General features: G+C 42.1%; 1 protein-coding gene and 1 long non-coding RNA gene across 2 annotated transcripts in view; one reads left to right on the top strand and one right to left on the bottom strand.

The window, feature by feature from the left end:
• LOC306964223 (BMP/retinoic acid-inducible neural-specific protein 3-like) overlaps positions 1-25,306 on the top strand; it is a 265,623-nt gene that overhangs the window by 55,257 nt on the left and 185,060 nt on the right. The window lies entirely within an intron of this gene.
• LOC306964247 lies at positions 2,144-21,588 on the bottom strand. The gene is made up of 2 exons (XR_013792966.1): positions 21,464-21,588; positions 2,144-2,312 (listed from the first exon to the last, which is right to left on the bottom strand). It is a non-coding gene; the product is annotated as an uncharacterized lncRNA (long non-coding RNA).

Raw genomic sequence — 25,306 nt, 5'->3', positions numbered from 1 at the left:
TTATTTCCTTTTTTTCTTGTTACTTGTTTAGTATCTAATAGGAAATGCTAGCTATGGAGTCTATGCGTTCCACTCATGTAATCTCATGTAATTTCATTTTCCTTATTTGTGCAAACTTTTTCTTGGTTGTGGATACAGTCCTCTTGTATATCTGTAAATGGTAAACGTTTATTATGTTGAATGTGGGGTAGGCGCTCATAAGCTTCTTGCTTCAGCCTACTCCTTTTGAGCATCTGTGACTGGTTGTATATGTGTATTTGTAAATCAGGTAAATGTATTTGCTCAAATAAATTAAACTAAACTAAACTAAACTAATATCGTTTTTTGATATCGTTGTCATTTTTTATATTGTTGTGGACACACCATAATGTGACGTGAAGTCATTTTTCCATCGTCAAATATATCGTCATCGTGTTGAAAATACTGAAGTATTTGCTGGAGAAGTCCTTCCATCCCGGATCTCAGCCACTAATCAGAGCATCCTCCCGCGTCGACCAATGAGACGAGCTTTTCCTGTGAACCAGCCTGTCAGGTCCAATCAGAAGGGAGGGGGAGGAGCTTGATCATTTACTTTTGAAAGTTCTGCACCTGCTCTCCTCATTTTGCAAACTAAGAACGGCTTTCTGGTTAAAGAGGGAGGAATTTGATTGTTTACTTTCCCTCTCTCTCTCTCCTCACTTAACAACGTTCCCTCATTAGAAAAGTAACTTTGTTTGAGTCGATCGAGCGGTTTTGGTTTCCGACTTTCAGGGGAAGTACAAACCGAAGCCGAGTCACTGGGATGAATTTTGCATGTGTTGTTGCATTCCAGTCCCAGAATGCCATTTCCATACATCTGCCTCTGATGGGCTTTGATTGTACATATATTTAAATACATTACACTGCTCCACATTCATTAAAGTTAAAGTCATTATTTGTGACTGCCACACTTTGCAGCGGGGCCGGGCGACAGAGAGCTCATCTGAATATGCAGTTCCACAAATTACTCCAACTTTATTTACGCCATTAATAATTTATGCCCAAAGTTGTTTGTGCTGCAAGTTTTGTGTTTGTGTGCGTCAGCGGTGAAATAAGCTCAATGGATGGTCTGAGAGTCCAAGTTATTTCTTCTGAAGTGAGTTTTACAAGATTCTTAAAGCTTTACATTAGATCAGTGTGACACAAAATCTCTGAGGTTCATCTTTAATTTCCATAATCAAAACATAATTGTCATATTCAAGACAGTTGTAAAACATCATAATTGTTTTCTTTGATGCAGATCTGTGTTATTTCTCCTTCAGGATTGTGTGAGTTGTGTCTCTTTGGCTCTGCATTCTTGTGTCAAAGAGAAAACAATAATGCTATTAAACTTCAGGCACAGAGAGGTTGAAACGAAGCTAAACGTTTGACATTGTCCAACCATTGTTTGAGTTCATGAAACTGTAATTGCAAATGGGTCAATGACATCTTCAACCGATGAGTAGTTGTTTTTTTTAAACATCAATTGTTTAAGATATAAATATATCAACCTGGGTTGTGCAGACTATTAACACATTGAGTGCCAAAAAAAGGAAAAACTCGTTTTTGTATTTTTTATTATTTATTAATTATTATTATTACGAAACGAGACTCTCTAATACACCTTATGTGTGATTTTGTAGCTCTGTGATGAACAGAAGTGAAATAAATGACGATCAAAAACGTGTGAAGAGTCACGATCTGGACTTTTTATATATTATTGCGTTTCTTTTCTTTCCTTTTTTTTTTAGTCCGGGGGGGGGGGGGGGGGGGGGGGGGGGGCGTGGTGTTGTGTAGTGGTGTTGTGTAGTGAACAGCTGTGGTGTTGTGTAGTGAACAGCTGTAAACCCGACACTTCTCTCTCGCTCTCTGAAGCGTTTAACAAAGCAGAGCGGCTTCACATGGAAAGATTGAAACAGATTTTAACATTTCTCTGAGTTTTTAAATGGTTAAAATCGGTCCAAGGACGACTGAGAAACATCCTGTTAAAGTCTTCAATCCGAGAATCAGGCTGTTTAAATGCACACGCTATTAAAAGAGATTGAGAACACGCAGTGTTTCAAACAATGTTGTTGTTGAAAATTGACTTGAAACTGAAATATTTAGGCATTTGCCTCTTCACATGACGTTAGTATCTGTAGAGGAGAGATGAGTTAATCAGAAAAGAGAGTGTTTCATAAAACACAAATTTTCTCCGAATCTAGAAAAAAATGTGTGATTTTGATCAAAATTAGCCACTGTTTAGCTTATATTTCTCAGGAATCGAGACACGTAGAATTAAACTGTTTTCACCTACGGAGAGCTTAGAGTCTCAGCTTTCAAACGAGCCGTAGCATGTGTCCATAGATATGACATAGAATACACTGTGGTGCTACAAATATCATGAAAATGGTTTTGGATTGTTGGCGCTCTACAGCTAAATCCCCAAAACAGTGCTGCCTCAATCTGTTAAACATTCAAACATGTGCAGGCTTTATAGTTTGTTTAAATACTTATTTATAAGTTCATTCAGTCAATCACTAAAAATTGTATATGGTTCGAGTAAAACTCCCAAATTCTATATCTTTCTATCAAAATCCTCCGGGTACTCTGGTTTCCCCTACCACTAAAAACATGTACAATAGGCCAGGATGAATGAGAGTTACAGATGGAAATTACCCCAATCCGGTGTGACGTGTTTACATGCATGAGACCCATGTATGTTGCATGTATCAACATGCACTGTCCTGATCAAATAAACCAATTAATTAAATCTTAATTAATCTTTGAAATAGCATTATTTTGTCTTTGCAAATGAAACACATTATTTCTGCATCCCATTTTGCAAAGTTTACGATATGTAAAAAATGTTGTCATTGCTTCTGAAAACTTCTAAAAAATAAAAAAAATCCTGGTTCCGATAGATGAGACCACTTTTATTTATTCTTAGACTTTTTGATGATATACATGCGTTTCCAACGACATCACGCATAGTTCCGACGGCCATTTTGAATACCGAAGTAGAATTATGCAGTACTACAACAGAATATCTCTACTCAGGATGAAAATGAAAGACGACTGATTAACAGTGGCATGAACTCGTAATCATTGCTCAAGAAGATAACAGTTAAAACACAGCCCCAGAGACACACTTTTATGTGAAGAAAGAAAGAAATATGTAAGTAGCAGCTCTGTCTGAGCTACAGCAGGATATACTAAAGATCTGCTTCACTCTTCAGACTAAATGAACACATCAAGAGATAACAGAAAACCTTTCTCTGGGATTTTTACAGTTTGTCATGTCGACAGAGTCTCAGTCTGAGTCAGTGTTTAAGCTGCTCATGACTTTAGCATGCTACCAGTTAGCAACTGTCATCAATCAACTGCCATTGGTTTCAACACGATAAACACATGTGTGGTGCACATCTGTGAACACTGAGGAAATACTACAGTAACAGCTCTGACCTCTGACCTCTGTCACATGTTGTATCCAAGGCTAGATAGCTAAATGCTAACCGGTAGCATGCTAGCATCTTAAACACTGACTCACTGGTTTCTTCACCTAAACATACATAAAAATGCCACTGTCAATTGTCTTTCATTTATTTCCTGAGTAGAGATATTGTTACATGTTGTGGTGCTGCATAATTCTACTTCGGTATTCAAAATGGCCACCATAACAACAAAAGTCACATGACTGAAAAACATGTTTACAATAAACAAATTAGCATGTTTTGCTCTATTCCTGATGCACCATGTGACATGACGTCGCACCATATGATAAATCCCTATGTTTCCGTCGGTCGTCTCGATCTCGCACGCTGACCATGCCTCGTCATAGTTTAAGCCTGTAACAAACCACTCAATGAATCACTTTACAGTAGCGTGAACCAGTGACAAATGTGTTCAGTAATGTGACAAACGTCTGTATCAAGGGAGAGAAACCAGGGCCATGTTTCAACTAATGTCCAGGCCTTTTGTTTCTGCCCAGTTCTAAACGGTTCTGCTTCACAGCTCTGGTAAAAACCAAGTCTGGTGGTTAATTACTAAAATCGACTTTACTTATTTATCACGCCACAATAAACCGTCAGCGGAGTTCATCCACGTCCTCCTTTCTCCAGCCGCACCCTCTCTGTTCGCGACGCCGCAAATCAAAGACGAGTTTAGTGGAGATTAAGCGAGAGCCGTGTTTATCCTCCTCGTCTGCGGCGTCGCGGCTGTCGAAGTATAATTGTGTACAAGCGTCTGACATGTATTCTTTGATGTGCCTTATTTTCTTCTCTTGTGGGAACAGACAGCAGGATGAGAGCGTTCTCTTTCACAGGTTTAACGGGCCACCTCTGAGATGGAAATCCAATCTGGTAATAAAGTATTGTCGTGTTTTTTATTCATTTATTTGGTGCTGGTGTTGGGATTAGGTTTAGTTTTTTGTTTTTTTTTTACTTTTTTGCTATAGCTTTCAGAGTAAAACAATAAAGGCAGCGGCTAAAGACAAGAGAAACACAAGCAGATGTTACAAAACTTAAAGCAGAACTAAGTAACTTGTTTGCCTTAATAAATCCCTTCCAAGTCCCTCTGGGGGTAATGCAAGTGTTAATGGGATGATTGGGGGGGGTCTTTCATCTCCCCCTGGTGTCTCTGGCCAGAAAACCACAATTGCAACTTTACCCAATACACACCAATGGAATCACGAAGAAGAAGCTAACATGCTAATGGGCAAAGCTAACTGCGGGCTAGCGCCACTTAAACAGTATTTACAGCCAAGTTTGAGTGAAAACAATGATCTCCATTGTGTAACTGGATGAACAATATCCCTCTGTCCCTTTGTCTTTTCTGTCAGCGTAGTATTTACTCTCATGGACAATAATGAGTAAAAAAAACGTGCTACAACACCTGCAGTGGCGCTTATGACCTCTAGGGGCACGAGTTAGCAGTGCTTTAGAAGCTCCGACAGATTTTTTGGAAGGGGTTTTTTTTTCAGGAAAAAATTAATATCTAGTTCCTTCAAAGCTCAATAAATAATAATAACAAGGCATTGGTTTTATATAGGGCTTTTCTGGACACTTTACATTGCATTATTCATTCACTCAATACTCTTGTAGCCACAGCTGCCCTAACAGAAGCAAGGCTGTCAGTCCGACCACCAACCACTCACTCACTACATACACCTAGGCTCCCTGCTGTTTCCCAAAAGGTCTCCCGTCCATTATCCAACCAGGCCCTTCCTGCAATCATGCCGGGAATTAGATATTTCAAAAAAATCCATCTGATTAAACCTTCAAAATACTGGAATATATGGGAATATTTTGCAAGAGTGGATTACAGAGTCAGTCGTGGGAAACCGGCCGTTGAGGCGCCATATTGTAGTTACTTCCTGGATTTCTCTGACTTATTAAAGATGTTAAAGCGGAACTAAGTAACTCATGCCCCTAGAGGCCATAAGCGCCACTGTAGGTGTCGTAGCATGTTGTGTTTTTTACTCATTATTTGTCCATGAGAGTAAATACTACGCTGACAGAAAAGACAAAGGGACAGAGGGATATTGTTCATCCAATTACACAATGGCGATCATTTTTTTCACTCAGACTTTGCTGTAAATACTGTTTAAGTGGCGCTAGCCCGCAGTTAGCTTTGCCGGTAGCCTGTTAGCTTCTTCTTCGTGATTCCGTTAGTGTGTTTTGCAGAGAAAGTTGCATGTTTTTTGAATGAGATGAAAGATCCCCAATCATCCCTTTAACTCTACGGAAAGGATTTATTAAGTTAAACAAGTTACTTAGTTCTGCTTTAAGGGAGAAAAAAGCCCAAATATCTCGACACTGACCATCCTCACCCGCAGCGTCTCGCCTTGGTCTAGTTTTCCGCTGCGTGTCCGATGACTCCGTGATACTTTTACAAACTCTGTGTCTCATGTTGAAGTCGCGTCACTCTGTAGCTCCTCTGTCGTCCTTTGATGTGTTTTTACCCCCGCCCCCCCCCCCCCCCCCCCGCAGTCGTTTTCCTTATTGTGAGAACAGGCAGCCGGATGGAGCATTATCATTTCACAGGCTCGCCGTCGTCCCTGGAAGCGTCGGAGCTGGCGGCGCCGGTGTTGACAGTTGTAGCGCGGGAGATAACTGGGCTAATTAGGGCCAGAAAAGCTCGTTAGTCAGCAGCGGAGTTTAGCTTCCTGGTTCACACTTTGAGGACGGTTTTGGGCCACGCTCCGAGACACGCCGGCTTTTTTCCTGTTGAAGAAAAGAAAAAAAAAATGTTTTAATCATAAGCGACCAGCGTAGTGTTTGTAGCCGGCGTCGGCGCGAGCGACGACAAAGGCCTTTGATCATTATTTATGGCGCCAGCGCTTTGATCAATATTTGAAACGTGCGCAGCTGTTGTTGTCCGTTTAGGCTGATCAAGAGTGGGTTTCGTGACATTAGCGATACGCGGGGGTCAGTGACAGGTGATGTGGAGGCTCCGCGGTGGAAACTGCTAATTTGGACTTGTGTTTTTGTCGTTTTAAACGCCGTGTGATGTCGGGGTTCGTGCATTTTGCAGCAGTGACGGGAGGTTTGCAGCTGGTGAGGCACGTGTTGAAGAGACTCCAGTGTAAAGGGTTTACTATAACAGGAAGGTGCAGTCTCGGGGAGGGATGCACAGATATGCTTTTTTGAGCTCCCGATCCGATATTTTGACACTTCATCTGGCCGATACCGATCCATTACAGTCTTTTTGTATTATTATATATTTATATAATGTGTATCATTATATATTATTGCCTATGGATATTACTGTAGTTTTACCAGTTTTTTTTTTTACATGCAAGAGGTTTTGGATTTAACTTTGAATTTTAAATTAGAAAGTTTTTCAGAAGCAGGTGTTAGCGGCAGGTTAACGATGGTAGACAAATTAATGTATATCCTCCTGTGTGATGTGGATGTTGGTCTGTTATGATTGATTGTACCGTTTCTGTGATTATATTTTGGCAGCCATCTGAATTCCGTTTTGAAATGTGTCTTGTAAGCCCATGAGGGTTGGGCACTTATGTGCAAGACACAATAATAAGAATAAATCAAATCAAATAAATCAAATCAGTAGCCTAGTTTAGCGATAGCATGAAGCCTGTGGTCCTGGATCTGCAGCGACTCCAGCCTGCAGGTTTACCACTGTGCTGTGATAAACCTTGAAGTGCTGTGCTGCGGTAAATTTGCAGGCTGGAGCAGATCCATGACCGCAGATTTACGGCCGTTTTGTATCGGACCCGTGCAGTCATGAAATCCGATCCAATCTGATCCAATCCGATACTCTCAAAATGCCCAATTGGCTACAGATATGATACTGAATATCGGATCGGTACATCCCTAGTCTCAGGTAGGGCTGTGCAATTAATCGAAAAACACAATACATAGCAATTTCAACAGTTACTATACATTTAACAAACAAACACAGTCGACAATAGCCTTGACTAGACAGCTATAACATCTTTTTCATTATTTCTGTCGTAAGAAAGAAACAAAGGAGAAAAAAAAAGGAAGTAACCGAGGCACTTCCTGAGGTCAGAGTTGCTCCTGCGGACAAAACAAACGCACCCCTGAGTGTCTGAACAGATGTCATGTTTACACTGAAAGTTGTGAAGGAGCTCTTTCTAACCTACACTGGACACGCCGGTTCTTTTTTCTTACCAAACGATAATGTCACGGAGAAAAGCGAGTTTGGCTTCGAGAGGACAGACTTTACTCAACCCTGCCTAAGAAGAGGACACTCGCCAGAAGTTGGAATTTCTCTCCGGGATTCAGCGACTTTCACCAAAATGTGTTTTTCTGTGACTGTTTCTGATGGATGTTTGGTGAACCTGTGTGTGTTAGCGTGTGTGTTAGCGTGTGTGTTAGCCGTGTGTGTATTTTGTACTACAGTAAAGTTGTATGAGCGGAGAGAGGGGGCGGGGTTAACTGAATCGACGCATTGTGTCTTCCAGGTTTGAAAAATACCTCCAGAAAATACTTATATTCATCACAAAAATGAGTACTCCATAGTGGTAGAGGTACAATATATCATATGAATGCCTATACTGTACTTTGGGATGGCTAAAATAGCAGATACAGATCCTTTAATAAATCAACAACTTCATATCAACGACAATGAAAACTCATTTTATGAGACCCACAGACCCCACAGACTCCATAGAGTCTGTGGGGTCTGTGGAGTCTGTGGGCTTTGATTTAATGCAATATTTCTCGGCAGCCCTTGGTATTATTTTTTGTTTAGTTGAAATAATGGTGCATGTTTTACAGTGTATTCATAATGACCTCCCCTGACCTCTGCCATTTTGTACAACGACCTGGAAGTATCACAGAGAGTGTTTCTGATGTGGTTCTGACTGTTGTGGTTAAACAAACATTACAAAGCCGTGATCTGGACTGTTTTTACGTCTCAAAGCTCCGTGTCCTCTCGCTGCCCGTCGCTCTTTTGTGGAGGATGAACAGCTGTCGGTCTGCGGCCTGTTGTTGACTCTGCGGTGTGTTTTATCAGATTAGTTTTGTGGGAGTCTCCTCACACTCACCCTGCGGTTTCTCAAAGAGTCTCTGCAAAGAGTCTCTGTGATCTCCACAAAGGAAACATGGAGCTCTGAACGAGAAGGGCAGGACTTTGTCAGTTCACCGATAACGTAGTCCATGATATTTACCCTCCACCTCTCTTTTAATTATTAGTTTATTTATTCTAAGTTTATCGGATACAGAACCTGGACGGCAACTTACTGGTATTGGAGTCGATACAGGAAAAATACAATATATGGCAGTAAATCTGGGCTGCATAGATGCTAGCGGCAACTAATCCAAGCTGGGACAGAAACTATGATTGGATCACTTAAAGCAGAACTATGTAACTCATGCCCCTAGAGGCCATAAGCGCCACTGCAGGTGTCGTAGCATGTTGTGTTTTTTTAATCATTTATTGTTCTTGAGAGTAAATACTACGCTGACAGAAAAGACAAAGGGATAGAGTTAGCGTTGCCCGTTAGATTCTTCTTTGTGATTACGTCAGTGTGTATTGGTGACTCTGACCCGGTGGCAGCGAAGTTGCAATTATAGTTTTCTGGCCAGAGACACCAGGGGGAGAGGAAAGACCCTCCGATCATCCCATTAACACCTGTATTACCCTCAGAAGGACTGCGGAAAGGATTTGTTAAGGGGCCTAGATGCAAGCTGGCTATTTCATACTCACTACTGCCACCTCAGGTCATACGTGTAACTGCAGGTTCTATATTAAGCTCGTGCATGACGGCACTTCTGACCAAAAGTAACACCTTTTTGAGTGACAGTGCAGGATTTTAGAGGCAGTGGTGGTGAACAGGTCTGGGCTCTTTCTACACATTAGGACATGACTGGAACATGTAGAAAATACATAATTTTAAACTCGGTCTAGTCCCTTTAAAGCAACAATAACTTGTTTACCTTAATAAATCCTTTCCGTAGTCCACCCATTGCAAATTTCCTGCCTTTCCTGTCACCAATACACACTAATGGAATCACACACAAAAAAAACAATATTTACAGCCAAGTTTGAGTGAAGAAAATGATCTCCATTGTGTAATTGGATAAACAATATCCCTCTGTCCCTTTGTCTTTTCTGTCAGCGTAGTATTCACCTGCAGTGGCGCTTATGGCCTCTAGGGGCACAAGTTATTCAGTACTGCTTTAAAGTAATAGAATAAAATTGGCCACTGTTGTATTTTAGTTTTTAAAATACTGTTAAAGAACAACTGATCTCTGATCCCTGAGCTCCATATACACTGAGGTTCAAAAAAGCAAAGATGATCTGAAGAGGGCTCTGCCGAAAAGTTATGAATTGAATAAATATGTCCTTGACATCGGCTGCCTGAGTGTGCGAGGCTGCTTTTTTGAATTTGAAGATTTTCCTCAACATCTTCTCTCAAAGAATAACTTGTGATCTGATCTATGAACTATGTTAGATTTCCTATTGTTTATTATTGCAACCTAAAAGCCTGCCATGTAGCGAAGGGTGTTTGTTGTGGAAAAGTCCAGTGATCCTTGTTTAGTGTTTTTACATTATCTGGGCTGAGCTGAAACTAGGCCTGGGCGATATGACGATATTAGATCGTCGTTGGATCTCCAGAGCTGACGATCTGTCAATTTGGGGGATCGTTTTATCACGGCTAATAGTGACAAACTGCTTCCTGTGAGTTTTAGACAATAAAAGTCACTGCATGTTATCACTTAAGTAAGACTCTTATTTTGAAAGGGTCTGAAAGCGACAGAGTGTTACATTTACAGCAGCTCGACGTCATGAGAGAGACGTCTCAGAAAAGATGCCAAACAGCAACAAACAAGCTTTTACCAAACTTACTATTTTACTTACTTCTACTTCATTTTATTATTGCTGTGTTGATTATCACAAAGTTGAATCAATGAGTGTAGTATTTTTCTTCTTCAGTCTATAGTTGGAGTAATTTTGTCATTATAAAAAAATGTGATAAAATCGAAATTGTAAGTTTATAATTCAAAAATTGTGACATTCTATTTTTGCCACATCGCCCACCCCTAGCTGAAACTTTAGTGCACTGATGAAGCCTTTTGGATAAGAGGCGAAACGTTCAACTACAGAGTACCGAAGACGACTCAAGAACCTTCACTGAGGATGGTTTTACATTAGTTCATTAATAGATATAATTGATAATTGATCTGTAACATCTCAAAAAAGAGGACCTTTCACTTTTTCATTCAGAGAAGTCCACTTTAAAGGAAGTCTCTGGGTATTTGTTAAAGAGGGGGTATTCTGCTTTTTTCAATCACATAGCACCAGTCTATAGCACACTAAAATGATGACCAAACCTTCTGTTGGTCTGTAAATGCAGTACATTAGAATAACTGCCTTGTATAAAATTGCTCTCTCCAAATGGCTGTAGTGAATGTCTTGAAATAGGCCTCTGTCTCTTTAAGAACCTCTGAGCCTTTCCGACACGCCCCCTCCACACACTACTCGGCTGGTGATGAAAACTCGGAGGCGTCTCCAGGAGGTGGGGGCGTTCCTAGGAGCAGTGTTTTTCAACCATTGTGCCGTGGCACACTAGTGTGCCGTGAGATATTGTCTGGTGTGCCTTAGAAAATTATCCAATTTCCCCTTCATTTCACCATTCATTATTATCCGCAAATAATGTACCGTTTTCGAGTGTCTGTGCTGTCTAGAGTAGAGTAACCATGTAATAAATACTCCATATTAGGTCGCTAATTTCTTTGAGACAAGAGAATTAGTGATGCATGGATGCGGCAGGTGGCGGTGACTGTGGCACAGTGGCTCGCGAGACTATACGCTGTTCCTATTCAAGACACTTTGATGTGAATGATTAAAAATAGGCTACAGGGTTAAGTTTTTTAATATTTTCTGCTGGTGGTGTGCCTCGTGATTTTTTCAATGAAAAAAATGTGCCTTGGCTCAAAAAAGGTTGAAAAACACTGCCTAGGAGGACTCAGGCAAACCTATCCCTAAAATGGCCGCCATCAGAGTTTGTACAGATTACTCAAAAATACGTGAATGTGCCAAGGCAACACTTAAGGCATGTTTTTAATGAGGGAATGACATAATAACATGATGTAAAGCTTGAAAAAGTCGATTTTGCATAATACCCCCCCTTTAATAGATATTCTAACCCCCAGTATCAGGAGCTAAACCCTGGATCGGTTCATCTCTGCTCACTGTTGCTCCATCCCACGCGCTCTCCTCCTTCTGCCAGCTCCGTATGCACGACTCGACTCTCCTTTCCCAGATATCAGAAGACGGGTTTTCTCGGCCGCTGCCAGGACCCGCCGGCCCGTCCAGCCCTGGCATCGTCCCGCGGCTGTGCAGATGTTGTTTTTTTTTGTTTGCTGACCATCGCGGGGCTGGCGCGGGACCAGGCCCAGCAGATGTTGAGAGACCGGATGGTGTTGTGTTTGCGCAGATAAACACGGCGTCGACTTTAAGACAGATTACGTGTGGGAGCGCCCGGTCGCTCCGGCTCATTGTGTGCAGCGAATAAAGACACGGGCAAGTGCGCGGGATCCACGGCGTCTCCGGAGGAAACACGGCGTTCTGGCGCTCGGGAGGAAGTTTGCAGATGTAGAGTTGTTCTGCAGCGTTTTGTTTCGTTTTACTTGTAAATAAGACGCTCTTCCGTTTCTTATGTCTGTTTCCACAATATTTCATAGATTTTAAATTAAAGTGACTAAAACAATCGAGCACAGCATCATTATCCACAAACAAAGCCCGGCTGTGTTCTAAGCTTATCTGGAAAGTACGAGGACAGGTGCTTTAAAGGAACAGGCCACTGTTTTTACATACTGAGACATGTTCTTACCTGAGCTTAGACGAGTTGATGTGTACCTGTCTGGTCTCTGTGCGTGCGCTCAGTCACACAAATGTTGTTAGCATTTAGCCCAGGGGGGTCCAAACATTTTTTTCACTTAGGGGCCACATACAAATATCAGATATATAACTTCACCTCTATTGTGTTAAAATGAGCAAAGTCAATAAAATGTTAACTATTACTTTTTAATTGAATATGCTTAAAGTAAAAAAAAACAAAAAAAAAACAGCCTTCATCACAGCTTTCTATTAATGGATTTTCATTTATTTCATTTATATTCAATTAAAGTAAAAAGTGGGCTGTAGTTTGGACACCCCTGATTTAGCCAAGTTAGAAGCGACCAAGCTGTTCCAAGTTTTCCCTATTTAAATACAGTTACATGAGCCTTTACATGATCCAAGTCTAGTTACACAAAATTAAACATGTCGATTTTTCCAATCAGATACAAGAGATTGTGAGGTGTAATGACACCTGGAGTACTTCGACATCCGCGCTGTAATATCGTCACAGTACGTCAAAGTACACAATATACTGCCCCTTTTTATCCGCTTAGAAAATCTACATGTTTAATTTTGTGTTGCTAGACTTAGATCATGTAAAGGCTCACAAAACTGTATTTAAAGAGACTAGATGTAAGTCGGTCATTTTATACTCACTACTGCCACCTCAGGTCTTGTGTGTAACTGCAGGTCCTATATTAAAGGGATATTTCAGGATTTTTGACATAAGGCCTCATTTCCTAGTTATCCAGAGTGTTGCTGATTTCTGGAGATATTTTTTTTTTGTAATTCATGCAGTTCTTATGTTTGAAGAGTTACGTGGCGCTAGGCTAGTGCAAGGCTAGCACATTTCTATGGTATCAGCTAGCCTGCATTAAAAACAGTCTGACACTCCACAGTGCACCTGAGGCAAATCACTGATAACACCAGACTAACCATATACATCTAAGAGAGATAGTGATCATATTTTTATGGATAGAAGATATTTATATAGTAGGCTAGGAACAGAAGTCTATGTTCGGCTCTGAAGTGGGACATGGAGCAAAGTTTAAACCACAACAGGACACAGAATATGGTGCAGCAGGATGTGATGATGGGTGTATTCAATATTTACGGTAAGTACAGTATTTACAAAAAGACAGAAGAAAAATAATTGTCCACTGTTATTGCCAGTGGACCCGGTTCAGTTCATAGGTTGAGTGTTTGTAATGTAAATTGTAAATTGTCCACGAACCGAGTATTTAGTTCAGAGTTCAGAGTGCGATTGAGCGTGTGTGGGCTGAGCAGCCTGCACCACCTCCTACCAAACTGTAGTCCTGATGAAAGGTCCTGGGCTTCAGCTCGCCATCGGCCCGATCCATAGGCTGTGTGGAGCATCTGTGGATGGGATGGATCAATGTAATGGATGGATCGGGTCAGGAGGAACCTGGCCAGTCTCCTCTTAAAACGGATCAAAGACGTAGGCTTGAAGTTTCCTCACCCACACGAACACGGAGAATGGAGAGTGTGGGGCGGGCGAGTGTTTCTTGCACTTATTAGTCCTTTCTCAGTCATGTTTGAAGATATTCAACCATATTATTTATGATCTGACCCTCTGACCTGGCAAAGCTCTGACCAGAGTGAAGGAATTTTTGCATTTAAAAATAAGCTCATGCAGAAAATAGCCACAATGATTTTCCAGTGATTCAATCTATTAGGGGATTTTGGATCTCATTTAGATTTTGAATAAGTTATTTATTAGTGTGTAAAATCAGAATTGTCGTTGTTTTTTGGGGGTTCAAAATCAGGTTAGAAATTGGAAAATTAATCAATAAAAAATGATCTGTACTCTGTAGTTGAAGTGCATCATCCAAAAGGCTTTGTTAGTGACACTTAAGTTTAGACTTAGATCGCACTGGGAGGGGTTTAGTTTGGCTAAGTCCCTCCCCTTTATTAAAAACTATGTAGATACTAATAAAAGGGAGGGACTTAGCCAAGCTAAACTCCTCCCAGTGCGATCTGGGCTTAAACTTAAAGGAGCAGGCCACAGTTCTTCCACTCTGAGATATGTTCTTACCTGAGCTTAGACGAGTTGATCCGTACCTGTCTGGTCTCTGTGCCCGTGGAAGAGCGTGGTCACTTCTAACTTCACCCCCGTTTGGAGCCATAGGAATACACTGGGAGAGGCCAAATGCTAACAACATCTTTGGTCGTGACTAAGGGCACACACAAAGACCAGACAGCTACACATCAACTCGTCTAAGCTCAGGTAAGAACATATCTCAGTATGTAAAAACGGCGGCCTGTTCCTTTAAGTGTCACTGACGAAGCCTTTTGGATGGTCCACTTTAACTACAGAGTACAGAAGATGACTCCAGAACCTTCACTGAAGATGGACAACTCCTGCATGACTGAGAGCCCACACAGACAGACAGGACTGGAAAGTGTGGAATCTGGAATCTGCTAAATTGGAGATGTTGTTCTAAGAGAGTAAAGAAAACGCTGCCGTCTCCCAGACAGGAAATGACCATTAGGGTGGTCCTTAAATTCTGACTTTCAAAATGTCATCCTCCCACCCTCCCAATAGATTCTCCCTTAGTAGAAACTAGTTGGTACCAAATATCTCCATGATTGGTCAATATTTAGGGTATGCTCAAAGCGACTCAAGTTTCAATAATAGGCGAAATTACAAACATTTTCATGTTTTCATGTTAAAATATATATTGCTGTTAAACACAAGAATGACAATTAAAGTGCTTGTTAAAGTCATCAGTAATTAACCAATGCCGTCTATAGACGTCAATTGATATCCGATCGCTGACTGCCAGTGACGTCTATAGACGTCAATTAGGTTTTTCAATGGGAACAGCTGCAGGAAAGCCTTGAGCATGTCTGGTGTTAAAATCTTAGTTGTGCCGCCTAATTCTGCCCCCTAGTGACTCAATAAAAGAACTACAAGTTCTTTTATTGAGTCACTTGGGGGCAGCATTGCTCTTTCGTTTTCTCAGCTTTTTGGTCAGAAAACAGCATTTTGGGTGATTTCACCTATTTTCTACAGACGATTACTAAAGAATGGAAAGAGGTACAAACAAAATCTTTTTTTTAGATGAAAGAAGAGAGTCTAATCTTTCTTTTGGTGGGTTTTGTGTTGACACAAAACGGTAGCACAGCGGTTAGCGCTCACGCCTCACAGCTAGAAGGTCCCAGGTTGGATTCCCACCTGGACGGGGCCTTTCTGTGTGGAGTTTGCATGTTCAGCCCGTGTTTGCGTAGGTTTCCTCCGGGTACTCCGGTTTCCCCTACCACTAAAAACATGTACAATAGGCCAGGATGTATGAGAGTATGTTTGAGAGTGCGCATGGGGGACGACGGTTGAAAATTAGTCTAAGGCTACAATCCGGTGTGGCTTGTTCATTAACTTGCACTGTCCCTACCAAATAAACCATAAATAAATAAATAGACCCAGACCTAAATTTTCTGTGGGTCTTGATAAAACAGTCAAAATCCTGACAAACCTCTGGCAGTGGGGAGCTCTCTGATTTGAAAATGACTGGCAGTCAATGAGTTAAAGAGCTATAGACAGTGTTCTCAAGGATTGGCAATGTCATGTCAGTGATAGTTCAATAGAGTGCTTGCGAGATGTTCATAGCTCCACCGCTCTATGTGTCGTTTGATGACGTAGAAGCAAGACCCTTGATCACTGTTGCCTTCATTGAATCGAGATACAGTGTGCGGTGTTTTGTGACGACCTGTAGGACAAACTGTGTCTGTTTCTCATCCTTGTTAATCAAGGCATCGTACTCCTGCTTCAGTGCGACTCCTCATTCGGCAGTATCGTTGACAACGCGAAGTTCGCGGACCACTTCTTCAGATAGTCTGCGTTTGATTCCCAAATTTGGACTTGTTGCCAGCAAAGAGTTGGGGAGTACAGAATCTCAAAGAAATTGCATGTGTTGCTGGTACCAAAATCCTTCAAGCCTTTTATGGCCTATTGTGGACTGGTTGATTGCAATTTGTTTTGCAGGGTCCTTTGGTGCACTGTGACTTAGTTGCTTAAGCATAGCCCTTTTCTCAGCTGCATCAAATTCTGGATCAAAAAAGGCAAGGGCCACCAACTCTTCGCTTAGGTACCAGAGGTGACCACAAAGTTTCTTGAAGGCACCCAATGACAATGATGAGCCGATTTCGATGATGAGCTTCAACAGACGCAAGTCACCTGCGGGGAACCATGGGATAGGAACCATGACTTGACGTATGGTGATACTCCCAACACACAGAAGTTGCCAAGTTCTTGTCTTTCTCTGTTGGTCAGTTTGAAGCCTGCATATCTGAAGATAAACATTTTTAGTGTGTAAATCAGCCGTGCCATGAAAGAGCACGGTGTATGGCACCTGGCTTCATGAACGTTATACCACGTGATGGTACTCCTCCCAGAAGCACTATAAACCGTCTTTTCACTTCAAAAAGTATGAAGAAAAGAAAATGCCTTGTACTCATATGGGTATTGGCAAGTACTTATATCAAAGTACTCATACCAGTTTTAGAAAAAGTGTGATCGGTGCATCCCATGACCAACATATGCAGGGATAATAATTAAGTAAAATTTAAATTATCACACATAGACTGGACATTCATTTTAAGGCCTGTTCAGACAAAGCATGTCGCGTGGCGCATCTTCGTCTTTCTGGATAGAAGCAAGCATTCCTTGACAGCTGTTTATACTGAGCGCGTAGGACGCCACGACACAGTCTTCTTGCATTTCTCTGTTTCTACTAACTTCAACCGGCTTGAGCATACCCTAAATACACTCTGATCTGCAAAATAATTGGTAGGAATTGGTTTCTAATGGGGTAGTACCTGATAGGATGGTGGGAGCAACAAAAAAAACATTTTTATTTTTTTCATTGAGATAAGGACCACCCTAATGACCATATTTGGATTACCTCGGTCGCCTTTCATGCTACACGTGGATACCAAACAGGCCAGTATTTGAGGATGAATAGGCGTGGGAAAGACGAGGGACTGCTGCAGTGTTGTAGTGATTTCTGTAGTCTATTTTTTTAAGATGCTAAAGGAGAAAACTCGCTGAAGTCTCAACACTGGCCACTGCGTGATAATCGATGTTTACACCTGCCGTATTCTCAGAAGCTTTCTATCTCTCCTTCTTTTCATCCAATATTCCGTCCTTGTATCGTTTCCGAGCTTGTGACAGCGCATCTACGGCATTGTACGTTATCTTATCTCCTATCTGCACATTGCCAGGTACCACAGGCGGGCGGGCGGTCAGTCCAACATGGCCGCCCCCGCTCGGCGCCTCGTCTCCCGTTGAAGTCCAAGCCCGAGCAGATGTTTGCGGACCCCTGGGCTGTGTTTTCGCAGATAAACACTGGTGAAATTTGAAGACAGATTAGTTCTGGGAGCCTCCGAACCCTCTCGCTCATTGTTTTCTCCCCCCCCCCAAAAAAAAAATGCAAAAAAAAGACTGGCCCCGGTTCAAATCCGCAGTCTCGTATCTCGGAGGGGGACGAGGGATTCTGGCACGGGCGAGACGGATACAAGAAGCTGTTTGTTGTGAGTCTTGGCAAATCGTTATCACTGCGAGGGAATGATATGAGTGACAGTGCTGCATGGACGTTTCTATTCAGCAGTGTGAAAGTGTCCATCCATACTGGGACGTTTGATTAAATGAACACAAACGTTAATGAGTGACGCACGTGTCAGTGAACCAGTGAACCACAGCACAGACCTTTGCACGTCATCGTACATTATTATAAGTTAATATAGTAAAATCAACATGCCACAGTAGGCGACGCAAACAAACGGAGGAAGGAGACGAGCTTAAACCTAAAGTTTCATTGATTTCACCTTGGCTTTAGGTTTGCCTGGGGACCATGGGGACATGTGCCAACCAACCTCATCTTCACATTGTGCGACTCAGATGTGGCACTTCAGGCTTGGGACACTTTTTGTTTCACGTTGATTGGTCAAATATTCGCGGAGATATTCATATTTTCGGATTGCAACAGCGCTTCTGTCTGTGGAGCCTTATTACGTGAGACGCATTTTGTTTCGCCTTTATTTATCTCATATGACTTAGGCTATATCCACGACGAAAACACTTATATTTTCAGAAACTTTCTTTGTAAGCCTGAAGCAGCTCAGTAAATGTGTATGTTTATATATATACATTTTATAAAGTTTATTATACAATATGTGTTTTAGGGTCAGTAGATTATGGATCACAGACACCACTCTGGTGCTGTGATGTCATTGCTTTAGTAAAAGTTGCGGAGACATTACAACAACGGCGCCACGTAAACGGCGTTTTCAGATATTTCCACTCTGGGACCTAGTTTGGAAAGTGTTCGTTTACAGATGCCCACACAATGTATGGACGATACACTGGATTGATAAAATATCTTTGCGTTTGGCCCTCAGCTTGACTTCGCGTGGACAGGACACTTAAGTTAAGTGAAGAAAGATTTATATTAATAAAAGATTCATATGATTCAAGTGACGATGTTTCATAAATCTGGAGGCATTATCTTTGTATATAATATATATATATATATATTTTTTTCTTCTTCTTTTTGCGTGTCCCCACCAATAGTAACACCAAACCTACGCCCTTGGATATCAATGAGATTAAACACGAGGAAAGCAACAGCTCACAGCGACTCCTCTTTTCAAAATGGTGGTTCCTTTAATCGTTATCACTGAAACAGTATGAGCTGTAGAACGTTCCAAAAGATTAGAAACCAGGCTTTACAGTTGCTTACATCGTGTGTAAATGGAAAATGAACTAGCATTGCTCTAGGTTTGGGCCCACATATGGAGCGGCCCATAGCGTTATGCTTTAAGACCGCGACGCGAGGGGCCACTGGTGGGTCCCAAGTTCGTTTCTCCATGAACAGGGTCGTTCTGTGGAGTTTCATGTTCTCCCCGTGTCTGCGTAGGTTTCCTCTGCGTTTTCGATTGTTGGAGCAAATACGAGCACGGCAAAAGTTGTTTTTCATCATTGTTTGGCTGCAGCCACACCATCTCTGGAGAACAGTCATTGCCTTGATTCCATAACAAATAAATAAGCTAATCCCAACACATTTGCTAATGCTAACAAAGCTACAGCAGCTGATGAATACACTCACTGAAGAGGGTCTGCACCTGCTGATACTTATTATTACTTACCTTTGCTAAGCTTCCATGTCAGACTCTGGCAGAATCCAGTCAAACGGCTGTAATCGGGAGCTGATCTACGTCCTTTTGCTTTCTTGCATATTAAGTGTCCGCGTGAGGCTTTCACATTAGTACAATCGAAATAGCATCTGTGAGGGTTGTAATACTGCATCTGCTGCCTCTGGTTTTTGAAAGGCTGGGAAATACTTCAGCCTCATCCTGATTCCTCCCTCACGAAATAAAAACCTGAAGGACGAGCCCAGGGATTTGCTCAGGTAAGAAAATGTACTGGATAATGTGAAGAATGTATGTCTTGCTTGAGTTCATAGCTGAGGGCAAATTTTCTATCTGCACATTTGTTCTTTGTTTTGTGGTAAAAGGATCAGATTGAGTTATTAAGTGCTGTGTTTGTGACGACGACATCATTGATCTGACTCTGTCCAGCCCGTGTGATTCTGATCAAGACCATTGTAAAGTTTTCATGAAAAGCTCCTTGAATCCATTGCATTGACACCTTCTCCGAGGCGGATGTCGCTTCGATAACAGTTTAGATTGGCCTCTGGGAATGCGTCTCTTTATGACAACCTTCAGATTCCGTTTTCCCCCCCAAGCTTTGCAGGTATAAAATGGTCTCTGTTCGTCTTAAACGCTGCATTACTTCAGAGCACTTTGGATCCTGGCACTTAGACAAAAGCTGTGTGACATGCCGCTGTGCACAGTCTGAACGCGCCGCTCCGGAGCCAAACCGATGATATTTCACTCATTATCGCTCTAAATGATCGGGACAAAAACACATTAGGTTCTTCTTCACTGCGACACACGTTGGAGATTTAGTCAAAGTAGCAATTTGGGGAATTCAGCTTGGCGGAACGGCTCTAATTCTGAAATTATATCTTGATAATAAGCAGAAAAGTGATTGCTTCTCCGATATTGTGCCGGCGTTTTCCCAAAGGCGGAGCGTTTTAGAGCGAATGAAGGCTGTGGCTTTGCGACGGCAGAGACACAGAGAAAAACAGTTATTTTACTGCCAGTTTAGTTTAAAGAAATGATTTTACCCAAGATTCAACCGACTGTAGAAGAAGTAATGGTTGTAATAATAGGCTCTAAAAGTTACAGCTCACTTTCTGAACAGTGACACACACATTTTTACTTTAACCTCTAACCTCTTAACCCAAATCTAAAGCTTTGTCCAGCGTATAGGCCAGTACTTTATTTGGAAGCTAAGATTAGAAAAACTGATCGAAACTGATCTTTTTCCTCACTTTGTTTTGGTTTTGTTGTGTTTTTAACTGAACTAACTTTGAGTAAATGCAGTTGGAATTAGGGCGGACTCGGGGCGACCGACAAGGCTCCAACATGTGTGAAAACGGCCTCGATATAGTTTTTGTTGCTATTCCAAGAGGTTAATTAACGCTAAAAAAAACCCTGAAAAATACTTAAATTAAAGTCAAACTGATTGTTTCAAGCACGTTAGTTCAGACTGTTGCGATATATTAACATATTAACACATTGACTGCCAAAGACAAAACAAAAATAATTTTTTTTAAATTTTTTTTTTATTGCACAACTAGACACTATAAAACAGATCGAAACAGTTGAGATTTTAACCTTTCTCTGAGTTTTTAAATGGTCAAAATCGGTCTAAGGACGGCTGAGAAACATTCTGTTAAAGTCTTCAATCTGAGAACCAGGCTGTTTAAATGCACACGCCATAAAAAAGAGATCGATCTGCGGTGTTTCAAAACATGTCAACAATGTTGTAGTTGAAAATTGACTTGAAACAAATATATTTAGGCATTTGCCTTCGCATAACGTTAGTGTCCGTCCAGGGAGGAGAGAGGTAATCAGAGAGGACAGTGTTTCATAAAACACGAAATATCTCCGTTTCTAGCAAAAAATCCATAATTTTGATCAAAACTAGCCTCTGTTTAGCTTAGATTTCTCAGGAATAGAATTAAACTGTTTTCACCTATGGACAGCTTAGAGTCTCGTCTTTCACACGAGCCTCAGCATGTGTCCATAGCTATAACATAGAATACGCTGTGGTGCTACAAATATCATGAAAAATGGTCTGGATTGTTGGCACTCTACAGCTAAATCCCCAAAACAGCGGCACTCAATGTGTTAACTTAAGCTTCAAAACTAAAACAAAAAATTATTTATTTATGTGGTCGGGACGATGCATGTTAATGAAATTACATGGATAATTTCCATCCGTCATCCCAGACTTGCACTCTCAAACACACTCCCATTCATCCTGGCCTATTGTACATGTTTTTAGTGGTAGAAGAAACCGGAGTACCTGGAGGAAACCTACGCAGACACGGGGAGAACATGCAAACCCCTCACAGAAAGGCCCCGTCCAGATGGGAATCGAACCTAGGACCTAATATCGGCATCGGCCATAGAAAAACCCACATCTGTCGACCTCTCGTTAAATCATGGAACAAAAGAGTAAAGCGAGAGCTGTTGGACGATGCCTTCAGTCCGTGTTGGGCTTTGGGTTTTGTTTTTGTGACTTTGAGGAGCCGCTCGGGTGCGAATCGCTGTAAAACCTGCCACCGCCGCGATACAACAAATGTCTTTGGCTCCAAATGTCTGAGCTCCACGGCCTGAGGGGAGGAACATTTTTACATAACGCCACATTATCGGCGTGTTATTCACTCGGCGGCGCGGTCAGTCAGCCACAGCGATCAATACAGTTTTTCTTCAATCCGAAAAGTTTATTTTGCAACACTCCTCACACGGATGAATCGAGAGGGAATGGATTTCACTAACTTGTTTTTCTTTGTAAATGGATTTGCAGAAAAGACGGGTCTGAGTTGTTCTAAATGGGAGGGACAACACAATATATAATGTATTCGTTTGTCTCGGTTTAATTGGACGATGTTCCTGCATATTGGCCTGAACAAACAAAAAGTCACAACCTTGGATTTAACTTGGTGGCATAGGGGTTAGTGCTCTGGGCTCACGGTTTGATTCCCATCTGGACGGGGCCTCTCTGTGTGAGAGAGCGAGAACAGCCTCCCGCTGAAGGAGCTGCTCTGCCTCATCACCAGCTCATGCAGGGGGTGGTCACTGTTGTCCATCACAGAGAGCAGCTTCTCCAGGGTTCTCCTTTCCTTTCCATGATTGACACTACAGAGTCCTGATGGGCCCCAATCACAGAGGAGGCCTTTCTGATTAGTTTGTCTCTGAGCGTCCCTCAGCCTGATGTTTCCCCCCCAACACACAACACCATGCACCGCATTCTAAATTATTATGGAAATGCCATTTTTTTAGCAGCTTCAAAATTCTTAAATCCATTAAACTTGTGAGTTTTTGGAGAGTTTCTGCTTGGATTTCTTTGCAGGATGTTAGAATAGCCTCCCAGAGCTGCTGTTTGGATGAAAACCGCCTCCGACCCTCATAGATGTTTTGCTTGAGGCGCCAAAGTTTCTCAATAGGGTTGAGGTCAGGGGAGGAGGGGGTCCACATCATGAGTTTCTCTCCTTTTATGCCCATAGCAGCCAGTGATGCCAGCTCTCTCACCATGATTCTGGCCCAAAACATGACTCCGCCCCCTCCTTACTGACGTCACAGCCTTGTTGGGACATGGTGGCCATTCACCAACCATCCACTACTCCATCCATCTGACCATCCAGGGTCACACGGCCTCATCCGTGAACAAGACTGTTTGAAAATGAGTCCTCATGTATTTCTGAGCCACTGCAGCCGTTTCTGTTCATGAACATTCACAGTTTTGGGTGAGGCAGGATAGAAGGTTTATGCACGACTGCAGCCTCTGGAGGGTCCTACACCTTGATGTTCGGGAGACTCCAGAGGCACCAGCAGCTTCAAATACCTGTTTGTCCGTCTGTTTCACCGACCAGTCCAGCTTCTCATCCACCTGCAGCCCAAGAGGCGGCCACCTCGATCTCCTCGCCAGGTCAGGTCTAGGTTCAATAACATGATCTGCCCAAAGAATGAGATCAACTGAATGAGCAGGTTATTCAGTGTGTCAGTAGTTATTATAGCCTTTCATTTTGCAGCGCTAATCACCGATCGATAACAACTTTATCTTTACCAAATGGTCGTGTTTATTTGAGTAGGCGGCGCCAGAAAAGATCGGAGAAACAGGGCAGAGACAGGAGCTGCCTCTAAAGAGCGAGTAAGTTTAACTAGAGCGATTAGATGGCAATAAAGTTAACAGTAAATCCCTTTGGGACTTTGTAAACAAGAAAATCCAACCCAAACTGTTAGCATCTGTTTCACAGCAAGTCACTGAAGTCTGCTCTGTTGGATTTGGTAGAAAGTCCTGAGCTTAGCCTTAAATACTGATTTTGTCTCTTGTTTTAAGCAGAACACAGACTTACATGTGTCCAACTAGATTTGAAACGGTGGAACTCACTGATAAATATTAAACATGAATATGAGGAAAATCCAAACACCCATGGGAAAATTAAGTAATGGTCGCCTATCTTATAATCTAATAATATCTAATAATAGTATATGACATTCTCAAACTTTCTAAAACTTCCGACATCATCAAAATGTTTACTGCCAAGCCAGTAAACCTTGAGGAAACACTGTTATTCCATCAAGGGATTTCTTTCTAGCCGTAAAAAGACTGTGTTTGCAAACAGCCAATGAAATCTCAGCATTGTTCATATCGATCCAATCACAGACCACTTTGTCACGACAGGAAACAGATCAGATATTTTCAGAAAGGCACTTGAAGAACAACCTTTCCTCCGCCCACATTCAATATTTGAAAAATGTGCCTCAGGAGCTGGGACATGCGGGAGTGAGGAGTTTGAGCAGGGCATCACTGTCCATGTGGTCAATGTCCAGTAGAGTTTTTAAGCAGGAATTTGTCCCGGTCATCCTGGTTTTACTGACCCGCTGCATCTACACTCGCGCTGCCTCTGTGTCCCATCTTTATTTCTGCTTTTTGCCGAAGCGAAAAGCAAAATCCTGTGTCTCTTCAGCGACTCCCACGCGCTTCTCTGGCCCAGTGTAGTCGATATTGTGTTTTGTGCTGGAATATCTCTCTTTGGAGGAAAACGAGTGCTGATGAAAAGCAGTTTTGTCTCCGTTCAGGCCTTTTCTCTTAAATGGAACGGGAGCTTTTAAACCTACAGCCGTTTGGATATTAAACGTTAGAGGCCGGTCGATTTGAGAGCAAGCGGGTGCAAATGTGGAGTTACTTCAGTCGCCGGCCTTTGCTTTGGCACATCACTGTTACGGATCCACGGGAAGAAAAGTGGATTTCAGTGCTGGTACTGTGAAACTGAGACACCGTGAAGAGGGAAAACAATTTAGTGATATCGGCTGCAGGGGCGTAGCTCGTCATTAGGCAGGCAGTTGCTTGGGGCCCTCCAGCTGTCAAGGGCCCCCCTGAACTGGCTCATTATGTACAGCTTTACAATGCATACTTGCTTGGTAAGATTATGGTTACATTATCTCACCACTGACACTCTCCCTTCAGCAGAAACAACAGCCCTCGTTTCAATCCCAATGACTTAAACCCTACAGGCAAATATAACAAGGACAATGGATTTAACTGAGCAAAAACTCACTTTAGCCGTGCATATGTTAAAGGGACTATACAGAGTTTAAACATGTTAAAATAATGTATTTTCCTCCCCCTACATGTTCCTCCATGTCCTAATGTGTAGAATGAGCTCAGACCTGTTCACCACAACTGCCTCTACAATCCTGCACTGTCACTCAGAAAGGTGTTAATTCGGGTCCGAAGTGCCGTCATGCACAAGCTTAATATAGAAGGCACAGTTACACGTATGACCTGAGGTGGCAGTAGTGAGTATAAAATGCAAAAGTTGCAATGCTGCCCTGATTT

This window comes from Gobius niger (genome assembly GCF_951799975.1).
Source record: "Gobius niger genome assembly, chromosome: 6".
NCBI classification, from domain to species: Eukaryota; Metazoa; Chordata; class Actinopteri; order Gobiiformes; family Gobiidae; genus Gobius; species Gobius niger.
This window is presented reverse-complemented; position numbering and strand designations above follow the sequence as displayed.